The sequence below is a fragment of the Mobula hypostoma genome, chromosome 18, assembly GCF_963921235.1.
Source record: "Mobula hypostoma chromosome 18, sMobHyp1.1, whole genome shotgun sequence".
Taxonomy (NCBI): domain Eukaryota; kingdom Metazoa; phylum Chordata; class Chondrichthyes; order Myliobatiformes; family Myliobatidae; genus Mobula; species Mobula hypostoma.
The window spans coordinates 50,011,781-50,024,515 of record NC_086114.1 but is presented as its reverse complement, the minus strand read 5'-3'; the positions used below and the strand labels follow the sequence as shown (position 1 = coordinate 50,024,515).

Below are 12,735 nucleotides of genomic sequence, written 5' to 3'. Positions count from 1 at the left end.
CTGTCAAACAGCATTTTTTCCCCCTCCGTAAGTTTGAAATCGTCCAAGATTCTGTTTCTTTGCCATAGCTAATGTCATCCAATTCACCCATTAACCCCAGCTGAATAAAGACCCAATGTAAAAGTTCTCATACTTGTCTTCAAATTTTCTTGAGCCCCTCCCTTCTAAATAACCGCTTCCTTTATTACACCTAACCTTAATTTGCCACTTCCCCCTTCTCTTCATTCATAACTCTTGTTAAAGAAGGATTGCCCTAGCTGTTAGTTATTTATCTTCTTATCACCTTCTATGACCTGGTACCAAATTTTGTTGGTTACACTGACTGGTTTAGATTTAGATAAAGAAAGATCAGACGATGATAAGGGGTAAAAAAGTGAGGAATTCTTCAAGTGTCTTTAGGAAGACTTCCATGATTAGGATGTTTCTAGCACAATAGGGAAGGTGACATTGTTGAAATTGATTCTGGATAATTAGCTAGAAGAAAATGGAGCAAGATTCAGTGGGGGAGCATCCAGGAAGCAGTGATCATATTATCATACAACTTAGAATAGCTACATTTCAAGGGAAGAATTGTACATTGGAGAATGACCAATGTCAATAGAATAAAAATAAGTATGGTACAGGGAAAAGAACAGGCAAACACTCAACAGTTAGAAGCTTTAAAATGGATTCAGCTATAATCTAACGATTCAGCGATACGCTGGGTGCATTCCATGTGGGAGAAGAGTAGGGAAATTAAAGCCAGTGTTACATGGAAAGGTAATGAGGAAAACAGAAATTAACAGCAAATGCATAAATGCTGGAAGAACTCAAGGAGGAACTTTGAAATGAGAAACCAGTTGGGTCAGAGATACTTTCTTAGAATTAGGGAAGTGCAGAAAGGTGTCAATTTTCAAAGCAGGGCTGGGGAAGAAGTGAGGTATAAGACAAAAGACTATAGCAAGATGACACCTTTGGAAATTACACCTCACTATACCTGCCACCCCCACCCCACTCTGCTTTGAGCATTGACACCCCACGACTCTTCTTTCAGTGCAGGGGAAGGGTCCCCAACCCAGGATGTTAACTGGTTTCCCTTTGCACAGAGTCTGCTTGACTGGCTGAGTTCTTCGAGCATGTCCGCTTTTGTTTCTGACTCCAGCATCTGCTATCCTGAATAAAGAGCATGTGACAGATGCCAGCCCGCTATCACTATTGAGAGCAAGGCTTCTTACAGAGCGGCAAAGAAAGACCATTAGTAAATTCTGAGAACAAGCGTAATAAGAAATCTAAAAATATCTCCTTCAATGTGAACAGGAAAAGATATGTAAGAGAAGAGCGAGCCAATGAGCTTGATGTGATGTATATGGATTTCAAAATTTGATAAGGCATCATATAATAGACTTGTTATTAATACCTAACCTCATTGAATAAATGGGGGTGCCATAAGGGAGTAGCATAATGTTGTTTTTCAGAATAGAGGGAAGTGGACAGTGCAGTTTCCTGGGCATGGTTACTAGGTCTACTGCTTTCCTTAATATAAATAAATAAATTATTTGGATCTGAGTGTACGGGATGAAAGTCCAGAATATGCAGATGACACAAAACTTGGTGAGGTGAACTCTTGAGCAGCAGTACTTTCTAGTGGAATGAATGAATGGGTGAGAGATGTAATAGAAAACTTTGAAATAATAAAGAATTATATTTTGGTAGGAAGAGTGAGAACAGGCAATTTATTTATTTATTGATGTAGAGCACAGAATAGGCCCATACAGCCCTTTGAACCATGCTACCCAGCAATCCCCTGATTCATTCCTAGACTAATCACAATGACCAATTAATGTACCAACCGGTATGTCTTTGGACTGTGGGAAGAAACTGGATCACCCGGAGAAAACCCATGTGATCACAGGGAGAAGGTACAAACTCCTTACAGGCAGAGGCACGAAATGAACCTGGGTCGCTGGTACTGAGAAGTGTTGTGCCAATCACTGCACCACCGTGCGGTCACAGCTATAAAAGGGGTGCACACAGAGAGGGATCCAATAGTTTATGTGGATAGTGGCGTGGCAAGGCTGGTTGAGTATTAATTCAAAAAGCAAATGGGATCCTGGACAGAATACAACAAGTAAAGGAAATCATTATAAAATAATAGTTCAATCAAACTTGAGTATAATGTGCAGTTTGGGATTCTACACTTTAGGAAAGATATGAGTGCTTTGGAAAGAGATTTACCAAAACAAGTCCAGGGATAAGGATCTTTAGTTAATATGGATAGAATAGAGAAGCTGGGAATTTTTTCCCTGGAGTAGAAAGAGATTTTATATACTTGGATTAGATAGAACTGATGGACCAAATGGACGTTCTCTGTTCTATAACCATTCTGTGTCAGAAGGCTCTATTCAGGGATAGAGGCTCAGATGAACTAAGATGGCCAAATGGCCAGTTACTGTGCGGTATATCATCTGTAGTGTTCCCATGGCAATCTGAGATGGTTTCTTGAAGGTAAGGTGTAAATATTTAACATCACCGAGGGCAAAAACACAAGTAAAAGCAATACAATTTTGTCTATAGTAGTGATCATCCTCTAGGTGACACTATTGCCATTAAATGCAACATCAGATTAGTGCACTCTGCCTTTACAAGTTAAGTTTGTTAGCCTTTTATCCTGTGATTGTTCCATTGTAATTGTTCTTAATGCAATTACATTAACTGTTAATTATTTTCTTAGGTATTTTTATCAGGATGCAACAGAATTGCTAACATTGCATAACTTTGAAGAATAAAGTCAAACTTACCACGGATTGTCAATGTTCTGCTATTTCTTGCTTGACTCAGAATCTGAAGAGGAAGCAAAGTTACTTAGTAGGAACAATTACACCAGCAAGATTTCCTCTTTTGCATTTTTTTTGCATTTAAATATATTTAAGTCAGATTCTTTGCATAATCAACATGTTTATCTTTTGACACCATTACAATGAGTTTTCTATAGGCAGATGGCAAAGGAATGAAAAAGCTGTTTGATTTGTTTCTGGATTAATCCTGTCCGATGAGTTACATTAGTGCATATTTTGAAGGTGATAGGCTACAGCAGCTGAAGACCACAAAATTACACTCAGTGGCCACTATATTAGATACAGGAAGTACCTAATAAAGTGGCCAGTGAGCCTAGTTGAAAAGTAATGTAAAACCAACCTCAGATGTTATAAAAAGTGTCAGCAAAAGTTTCTTGTGTAAAGAGATATGTTAACACTTCAATTTTGCCACTGAATTAAATACTTCAAATATCTCCAACGAAGTTCATACATGAAGAAATTCAACTGTCAGTTTCAGTGTTCGAGTTGGGCAATGCTTAAACAGAAATCTTATCTTTTAAACAGTTAATGAAACTTTTTGTGATGTTTAATTTGCTTCAACCTAGCTAACATATCCATTATGCCTTTCAGTGGTGCAGCAAACAGCAGCGTGGAACATGAACACCAACTATATGCAGTGACATCAGCCCTTGGTCTGAAGTTGTTCAACAATCGGAGCTTAAAAATCAGCAAACACTGAACAATCTAGGGCATCATTCTTTTATGGACAGTCCAAATCTCCACGCCTATTCAAATTGTAATCAGATAATGACAGTTTTTTTATTGGATCAGTCCATTACTGATCCTCTTCTTGACACGCTTCAGATTGCTTATAGAGCATGTTGATCAGTGGAGGATGCAGTTAACTTGTGCCTTCATTAGATTCTTCGACATTTGGACAACATTGATGTGAGGATCTTGTTTTGCGGATTTTAGCTCAGCCTTCAACACTATTGCTCTGGAGTTGCTCCACAGCAAGCTAACCTAGCTAGCTATACCCTGCAGGATCTGTCAGTGGATTATGAATTTGCTGACAGAAAGGAAGCAGTATATAAAACTGGGCTCCTATTTGTCCAGTCCAATGTCTATAAACACAGGCTCTCCTCAGGGCTGTGTTATTGCACCCGTCTTGCTCTCACTTTATACAAGTAACTGTACCTCCGCAGACAAATCCATCAGTATCCTAAAGTTCACGGATCTCTAATAACGCTGTGACATGCTGTCAAAGAGAGGTAGACCGTCTAGCAGAATGGCGTGCTCATAGCAATTTGGAGCAACCATTAACAATACAATACATTGAAGTGGGACAAGCGCGTTACGTTCATCCCTAGGAAAGCTCGGCACAGGTGGTTCTTCCTATGCCAGTTGAGAAAATTTAACATCTCAGAGTGTATCCTGATGATATTTTTGCTCAGCCATTATTGACAGTGTGGTGACCACTTCATTCCCCTCCTCCTTCGTCAGGTCCGGGTTGCAGTGAGTGGTCCACTCAGATGAGTTCATTGAATGTTAGCTATCAACATTAAAAGGCTTGTTCATCGCGAGAGCAAAGTAAAGAGCGGAAAATAAAAACCCAACAATAAAAACTCACTCAGGTGAAATATCCTCAACAATCCCTGCACAACATTCATTAGTCTTTCCCGCTCTCCTTGTTCTGTTGATAATTATTTAGTTTGTTCATACATTCATATTTTTTAAAGTTTGCACATGCGACTGTGCATTACTCATGGTTGCTTGCATTATTGTCTTGTAAAATGTGGGTTTCTATTGTGTTGTCTATTATGGTATTGTTCTGTGTTTTATGCTTGGCACTGAATCACAATCAATTCTGGTATGTTTCACATACTGGCAATAAAGCGATTCTGATTTATGTAATCCTGTTGGATGATTCATTTCACAATGCTGTATGATTTCATGTTTTGGAAGGTGATTTTAAAAGCTTTTGAAATTATTCTAGAAATCCTTTGTTTATGATCAAAGTCTGACTTACAATAATGAGACTTCATCGGAGACATACAATGCTGCAGATGCTGAAGTCTGGAGTTAAAAAAAAACTGCTGGAGTTACTCAGTGGACCAGGCAGCATCTGTGGAGATATAACTGCTTCATTTTCTTGTAGCATTAGCTGTTTGAATTGATGCCCACCAGTCATACAAAGTTTACACTTGATTCAGCACACGAGGGAAATGGACTAATTCTTGATTCCATGGGCAGACCTGGCAGAATATCATTTACGTTTTTATGTTAGTCCACCAAATCAGTCAATGACTGTGGGTGCCATGGGAGTGCAGCGGTTAGTGCGACACAATTGCAGCTCGGGCTGTCAGAGTTTGGAGTTCAATTCCAACGTCATCCCTAAGGAGCTTGCATGTTCTCCCTGTGACCGCCTGGGTTTCCTCTGGGTGCTCTGGTTTCCTCCCACACTCCAAAGACATACCGGTTGGTAGGCTAACTGGTCTTTGCAAATTGTCCCATGATTAGGCTAGGGTTAAATCGCAGGTCGCTGGGCAGCACGGCTCAAAGGGCTGGAATTGCCTATTCCATACTGTATCTCAAATAAATAAATATGTATATATAAATAAATAAATTGGTTTATTATTGTCATATGCACCATGATAAGGTGAACAATCTCACATACTGTTTATACAGATCAATACGTTACACAATGCATTAGGGCACTACAAGATGAAACAATGACAGAATGCAAAATAAGTTGTAACAGCCACAAAGTGCAGTGCAGGTGGACAATAAGGTGCAAGATCATAACCAGTTAGATTGAAGGCAACAGTCACCCTGCCCTACTAGAGAGCCATTCAGTAGTCTTATAACATTGGGACAGAGGCTGTCCTTGAGCTTGGTGGTACACGCTTTCAGTGTTTTGTATCTTCTGCCCGATGTCTGGGATAGTCGGGCTTAGAGCTACACTAATTTATCGTACCACCATTGGGGTCATTTTTGCTTCAGAACGGAGAATAATGATTAACGACTTTTCCCTTCTTCATTATGTACCTCAAATCTTATTGTAGCAACTTTACAACTGATTCAGCAGATAATTGACAGTCGAGGCAATTAAAAGAGTAAGGTAGGAAAGTGCGGTCTAATTTTTATCATATATACCTGTGTTTGATTTGCTTGCAGTTGGGCGGCATAAATAATCCCAAATGCACTCCGAAGGCGACAGGAAAAAAGTGCTCAATATAGGTGCAATCCAACTTGTACCCACCTTTCCAAAGGCAAATCCAGCAAACAAGTTAGCAGGTTCATTTTGTAAAGAATCATGCTGTGATCCGCTCCGCATGAGAGAAACCAACAAAATGATTCTAGCAGGTCTCGCGCTTTGCTGAGGAATGTAAGCGTCCGGAAACTAAAGTTCACGCTACGGACTACAAGAGTCAGAACTAGGTGTGATCACAGAAAGATATCGAAGCCACAAACGCTTCCCGAAGTAAAATTTCACGATCGAACTTCACCCCTACTGTGGGAAAACAAGGCATTGGTTCCTTCTTTTAATGTTGTTGTGAGCCGGGTCCTATATGTTGAGTCACTGCACGGAGAGACTTATTTCCCTTGCAAATCTGGTTTAACTTCTGGCTTCTGCGGTGCGTTTTATACTTGCAAACAAGCGCGATGTGATGAAATAGCCAATGATATCATCGAGTCTGGGCGGTCGGCCAAACTAACACACGGAACCAATCCCGCAGAGACTGCAGAGACCAAGGGCACATAAAGGAATCTAATACAAGATAAACGCTCCTTCAAAATGGCTACGAAGTTTTTGACTCTTAAATGAAGAAGGCTAATGTACCGAGATATTACAAATAATGAGGATGTTTCTTTTTTAAAAACACAGGAAGTGCTGGAGGAACCCAGCGGGTAGAACTGCAAACTGTAGAGGGAAATTGACTCCGACGTTTCGGCGGCGTTTGATCGTCGACTGACCATTTCCCTCCACAGATTCGACTCGAACCGCTGAGTTCCTCCAGCCGACTGCGTGTTTCTTCAGATTCCAGCTTTTGTGGTCTCCCGTTTCTTCACCAAATCGTCCAGTCTTTGCTTCACATGCTTATATTTGGCTTTTGGCTGACTGAAATCTACATCTTTAGGCGGAGAGTTTTACTCCCCATGTATACATTGGAACTGGAGCCATACAGCACGCCAGGCATGTCCACGTTCGACCTACCCTCGGCCCATCAGATATTGGAATCTGCAGCAACAAATCGCTGGAGGAGCTGAGCAGGGTAGACAGCATCTGGACGGAAAGATGAGGGAAATTGATGTTTTGGGTCAGAACCTTCATTCTGGAGTGATTGGTTTGCCCGCCGTATCCGACCACGACAGATCTGTGCAGTTCTTCGACGCACGAAGAACCCTATGCGGGAGAGTTTTTTCTAAGGTGGAAAAGTTGCACTGGGGCATTTCCACTCTCTCGACCACTGAAGTCCAGGTCCACTGGTACCAATAGTCGACACCGCTGGGGTCTTCTTTGGTCGCAGGAGATAATCATGACTTCTTCTATGCCTTGCCATGCCCTTAGCTCTCCACGAAGCGTTGCAGAATCGCCTTCCTGTTTATTGGTTCTCACTGTTGATCGCATCCATCTAGTGCATCGAAGGTGACTTCGCATATCTCTAGCTCACCGGGGTATGAGGGGAGCCGGCTACCCTCACCTGGTTTAGCCCGCCTGTCGAAGAGGTGCACCCGGGTGTGGCCGCTGTCGCATGCATGGGAACAGCTACTTGGAGCCTCATATGAGAGCTGAGTGTCCGGCGGGAACCAAAGGTGAACGAGCTCCCTGGAAACCACTATATATACAGCACTTTAGTTTTTTTTTGACGGAGTCAAGTGTATGTATGTATATACTCTTGGAGCACGGAGAGAAGCAGAAGTTATCTGCCTAAAATTGAGCAGGAACTCCTAGCCCTGCCATGCTCGCGGAGTCCAAGAACTTGCCACGGTTAGGCAAAGGAAAAGAAATGCTAATAAATACAAGAATTTATTTCAAGTCAACGGGAGGTTATTAGCAAGTGCTAAAACACTGCGAGCTACAGGGTTAGTGAGAAACTTACTTGCAGCAGCACCACTGGTAGGCAGGGACAGACAACACACAGAACATAAATTATAGATAACAACATTGGGCAGTGCGGCCAAAGAGCCCGCATTGTTATCCCGAGCTTTTACCGTCAATCTAACTCTTCGCTCCTACATAACCCATAATCCTTCACTTTTCTTTCATACATGTTGCCATCTAAGTCCCGGACATCCCTGCCTCTATTACCAGTGCATTCCAGACACTACTACTCTCTGTGTAAAAAGCCTACCCCTGACATCTCACTAAACCTTCCTCAACTCACCTTAAAAGGATATCCTCTCATATTAGCTATATCCACCACGTTGAAAATGACATTGACTGATAACTCTATCCCAGCCTCTATACTCCTCTACCAAGTTGCCTCTCATCCAAAAAAAAAAGCCCTAGATCACTCAACCTTTCCCCATAAGACATGTTCTCTAATCCAGGCAGCATACTAGAAAGTCTTCCCTGCACCCTCTCTAATGCTTCCTTTAATGAGGGAACCAAATCCGAACGCAATGATCAAAGTGAAATCTAAACAGAGTTGTATACAGCTGCAATATTATCTCACAGCTTTTGAAATCAATCCCCTAACTAATGAAGGCCAACACAACATATGCCTTTTTAATTACCCTATCAACTCGCATGGCAACCTTTAGGGAATTATGGACTTGGACCCCAAGATAACTCTATTTCTCCACACTGCTAAATATCCTGCTATTAACCTTGTATTCTGCCTTCGATCTTCCAAGGTATATCACCACATTACTGGGTTGAACTCCATCTGCCACTTCTCAGCCCAGTTCACCATTCTGTCTATGTCCCATTGTAACTAATGACAAATTTTTACTGACTACAACTCCACCAACGTCTATGTCATCTGAAAAAAAAACTATTAACCCGCATTTCCACTTCTTCAGCCCAAGTCATTTATAAAAATCACAAAGAGAGGTGTCCCAGAACAGATCACTGCAGAATGCCACTTGTCGCTGACATCCAGGCAGAGTATGTTCCATTCACTACCACCATCCGCCTTCTGTGGGCTAGCCAGTTCTGGATCCACTCTGTTAAGTTTCCATGGACCTCATGCCTCCTGACTTTCTGGATGAGTCTACCATGGGGAAGCTTGCCAAGTGTTAAATTATAACACATTGAAAAGAGATACAAAAGAAAACTGTGCAAAAACAAGATATTACAGCATAAAAAAAAACTCAATCAGAGACAAATCCGTCCTTGTGCAAGGGGTGGTCTGTGGTGGGGCAGAATTTGAATTGTGCAGATTGGTTCAAGAACTGAATATTGAAGGGAAGTAGCTGTTCCTGAAGTTTGGGACTTCAGGCTTCTGTACCTCCTGCCTGTGGCAACAGTGAGAAGAGGGTGTGTCCCAATGATGGTTTTTAATGCCGTTGTTCACTTGTTATATGCTCCGTAACTGAGGTGCAGTTCCCAAGGCTCCAGTGGCTCCCTGCCAAGCACAAATGCAGGTCCAGGCATGGCCTCTGCCGTGGCTCACAAACATGGTTTTTACAACAGGTGTGGCTGAACAGAACAGTGGAGTTATAAATCCAAGGAGTGTCCACTGGGAAAGTGCAGGCAATTTATAGAGGAAGTTAACCACATGTCATCTCTGTCTGTACGTACAAATATATTATATAATTCAATACTTTTTATAATTGTTGAATGTTGTTTTTTGTTGCATGTTGTGCCAACACACCACAGCAAGTTCCTAATACATGTAACAGTAAACTCAGTGGCTATTTTATTAGATATCTCTTGTACCTAATAAGGTGGCCACTGATTTTTTTTTTTGTGTGGTCTTCTGCTGCTGTAGGCCATCTTGTGCATTCAGAGATGCTCTTCTGCATATCACTGTTACTGTCGTCTTCCTATCAGCTTGAACTAGTCTGGCCATTGCCCTCTGACCTCTCTCGCTAACAAGGCATTTTTGCCCACAGAACTGCCACACTCAGGATGTTTTTTGTTTGTTTTTGCACTATTCTCTGTAAACTCTAGAGACTGTTGTGTGTGAAAATCCCAGGAGATCAACAGTTTCTGAGATACTCAAACTACCCCATCTGCAACCAACAATTGTTCAACGGTCAAAGTCACCTAAAGTACATCTCTTCCCCATTCTGATGTTTAGTCTGAACAACAACTGAACCTTTTTACCATGTCTGCATGTTTTTATACATTTAGTTGCTGCCACATGATTGGTTGATTAGATATTTGCATTAGTAAACAGGTGTACAGGTGTACCTAATAAAGAAGCCACTGAAAGTATTTTCATTTTCTACCTTTCCGACTTCCAATCCCTCTGGCACTCTTGATAAAATTTTAGGCTTTAATCCTTTGCAGAAGGGATTAATAGCAATAATTTATGATATAATTATGAAATTACAGCCAGATATATCTGACAAAATTAAAAATGAATGGGAAAGGGAACTTCAACTTTCCCTACCTACAGAGAAATGGGATAAAATTTTTCAATGAGTTAGTACTTCTTCTATATGTGCTAAACATACTTTAATACAATTTAAAGTAGTACACAGAGCTCATATGTCCAAAGATAAACTAGCTTGTTTTTATTCCCATATAAACCCTACTTGTGATAGATGTCACTCTGAAGTGGTTTCTTTAACTCATATGTTTTGGTCCTGTCCTCTTTTGGAAAAATATTGGAAAGACATTTTTGATATTATTTCAACAGTTCTATGTTTCGATTTAAAACCCCATCCTATTACAGCAATCTTTGGATTGCCAATGGTAGAACATAGATCTTTGTCTTCTTCAGCCTGTCGAATGATAGCTTTTGTTACTTTAATGACGAGAAGATCTATTTTGTTGAACTGGAAGGAAACTAATCCTCCAACTACATTCCAATGGTTTTCTCAAATCATATTAAGTTTAAATTTAGAAAAAATTAGAAGTGATACTTTTGACCCTTCGGTTAAATTTGATGAAACTTGGAAACCTTTTTTGCAACATTTTCATATGATATAATCTGACCTTTCCAAATCTTTTTTCTAAATTTAAATTATATGATGAGAGGAGCGGAGTTAATGACATTATTGAACATGTCTGATATAAGCTGTTGGTCTAGCCCTGTTTTGTTTTTTTTTCTTGGGGTTTTTTTTTCCCTTTTTTTGTTTATATATTTTTTTTCTTTTTATTTCTTTTTTAATGTTTAATCTCATTATGAGTTTGGAAGTCTTTTATATCTATGTTACTTAAAATTTATTTTATATATGTTGATGAACATTTTTCCAATCTCTTTGTACCAACTTTGTTATTGAGTTTGTAATTTTGAAAAATTAATAAAAAGATTTAAAAAGAAGAAAGTATTTTCATTTCAATATATCGATTCATCTTTGTTCAAGCTTCTGTCTCAATCCATTTTGTTAGACTTCACTCTAATTCCAGATTTCCAGCTTCCCGTTATGCACTCTAATCAGATTGCACTGTGTAATTTGAGACACAAAAAGTTTATAAAGTGTAATTAACTTGGAGTGAAGAAGACTGGTGGACAAAGCAGGTGTACCTGATAAAGTAGCCACTGAGTGAATAGAGTAGTGAATAAAGTTGACCCTTGATCCTTGAAGAGGTAGAAACAATAAAAGTGCAGGAAGAACTCAACCAGTCAGGCAACATTTACAGAAAGAGGAACCGGTTAAATTTTCAGGTCTCTCACGGTCCAGTCTGTGAAGTCCGCATTCTGGTTCACAGTCCGGTCCAGCGATCCTTTTTCCAGGGTTTCCTGTTTTCTCCCTTGTTCTGTTGGGTGCCTTAATTGAGGCACCTGATTCTCATTTCGGTCTGCCACATAAATACCTCTGCATACCAGGGATTGTTTGGTGGACTGTTCCCTTCCCTTCTGGACCTCCGCCTACAACCTTGTCAGTATCCCCATCAAGTTCAACTACCAGAGTGAGACTGGAGCCTTGCCACGCCAAGAGAAGGAACTATCTATTGTTGAGTTTGGAACTGTCTCTTTGTGTCCCCGTGTTTAGTGTCCGTGTTTTTTGTATGAGTCCTGGCCCTACGTCCCGTGCTCCCCAAGGAGGAGTCCTGGCTCTATGTTCCTGTGTTCTTGTGCTCAAGTCCAAGGCTCTGTGTTCCTGTGTTCCAAGACCAAGTCAAGGTGCCGTGTTCCAGCCCTGTCCAACTCTGAGCTTCGTGTCCTCATCCAGTTCTGGTGCGTCGCCCAGCCCAGGGGTGCCTCGCCCAGCCCAGGAGTGCCTCGCCCAGCCCAGTACCTTGCCCAGCCTGGTGCTGGAGATTCCTTGTCCTGTGCTGGAGATTCCCCTGTGCTGGATCGTCCCCATCCGAATCCTCGACAGTTTACCTCAGCAGTCATCCCGGCCTGCGCTCCAAGTAGGAGTCCCAGCTCTGTACGCAAGAGCCTAACCAAGCCTAGTTCAAGAGCCACGTCCTGTGCTGCAGATTCCTCGTCCTGAGCTGGAGATTCTTTGCCCACCCCAGGAGTACCTGGCTCAGTCCTGTGCTGGAGTTCCCTCATCCTGTCCAGGAGTCTCTCCTCCTGTCCAAGCCACGTTCAAGAACCTTGTCCTGTCCAAGTCAAGGCTTTGTGTTCTAATCCTGTCTATGTGCCTCGTCCTGTGCAGGAGTTCCACGTCCTATCTCTGCCAAGATCCTAGTCCCGAGTCCTAGCCTAGACCTGAGTTCTGGTTCCGAGTCCCAACCAAGACCCAGGTTCCAGGTCCTTGTCCAGGCTCCTCGTTCCTAGTTCCCCATCTGGGCCCTGTGTTTCTAGTCCAAGTCCTAGCTCAGGCCTAGACTAACTGAATCCTAGTCTCGTCCAGGGCCTGTGTC

The 12,735-nt window shown here is 41.5% G+C and overlaps 1 protein-coding gene across 5 annotated transcripts in view; it reads right to left on the bottom strand.

The window, feature by feature from the left end:
- c18h15orf39 (chromosome 18 C15orf39 homolog) overlaps nucleotides 1-6,439 on the bottom strand; it is a 79,202-nt gene extending 72,763 nt beyond the window's left edge. For 3 of the 5 annotated variants that reach the window (XM_063070832.1, XM_063070834.1, XM_063070829.1), the window contains exons 1-2: nucleotides 6,058-6,439; nucleotides 2,778-2,820 (exon numbers count right to left, since the gene is read on the bottom strand). The gene's annotated coding sequence lies outside the window, so the exon portion shown is untranslated. Of the gene's footprint in view, nucleotides 1-2,777; nucleotides 2,821-5,951 lie in introns of all 5 variants that reach the window. The other 2 variants (XM_063070836.1, XM_063070835.1) reach the window with 1 other exon arrangement.
- Between the last annotated feature and the right edge of the window lie 6,296 nt (nucleotides 6,440-12,735).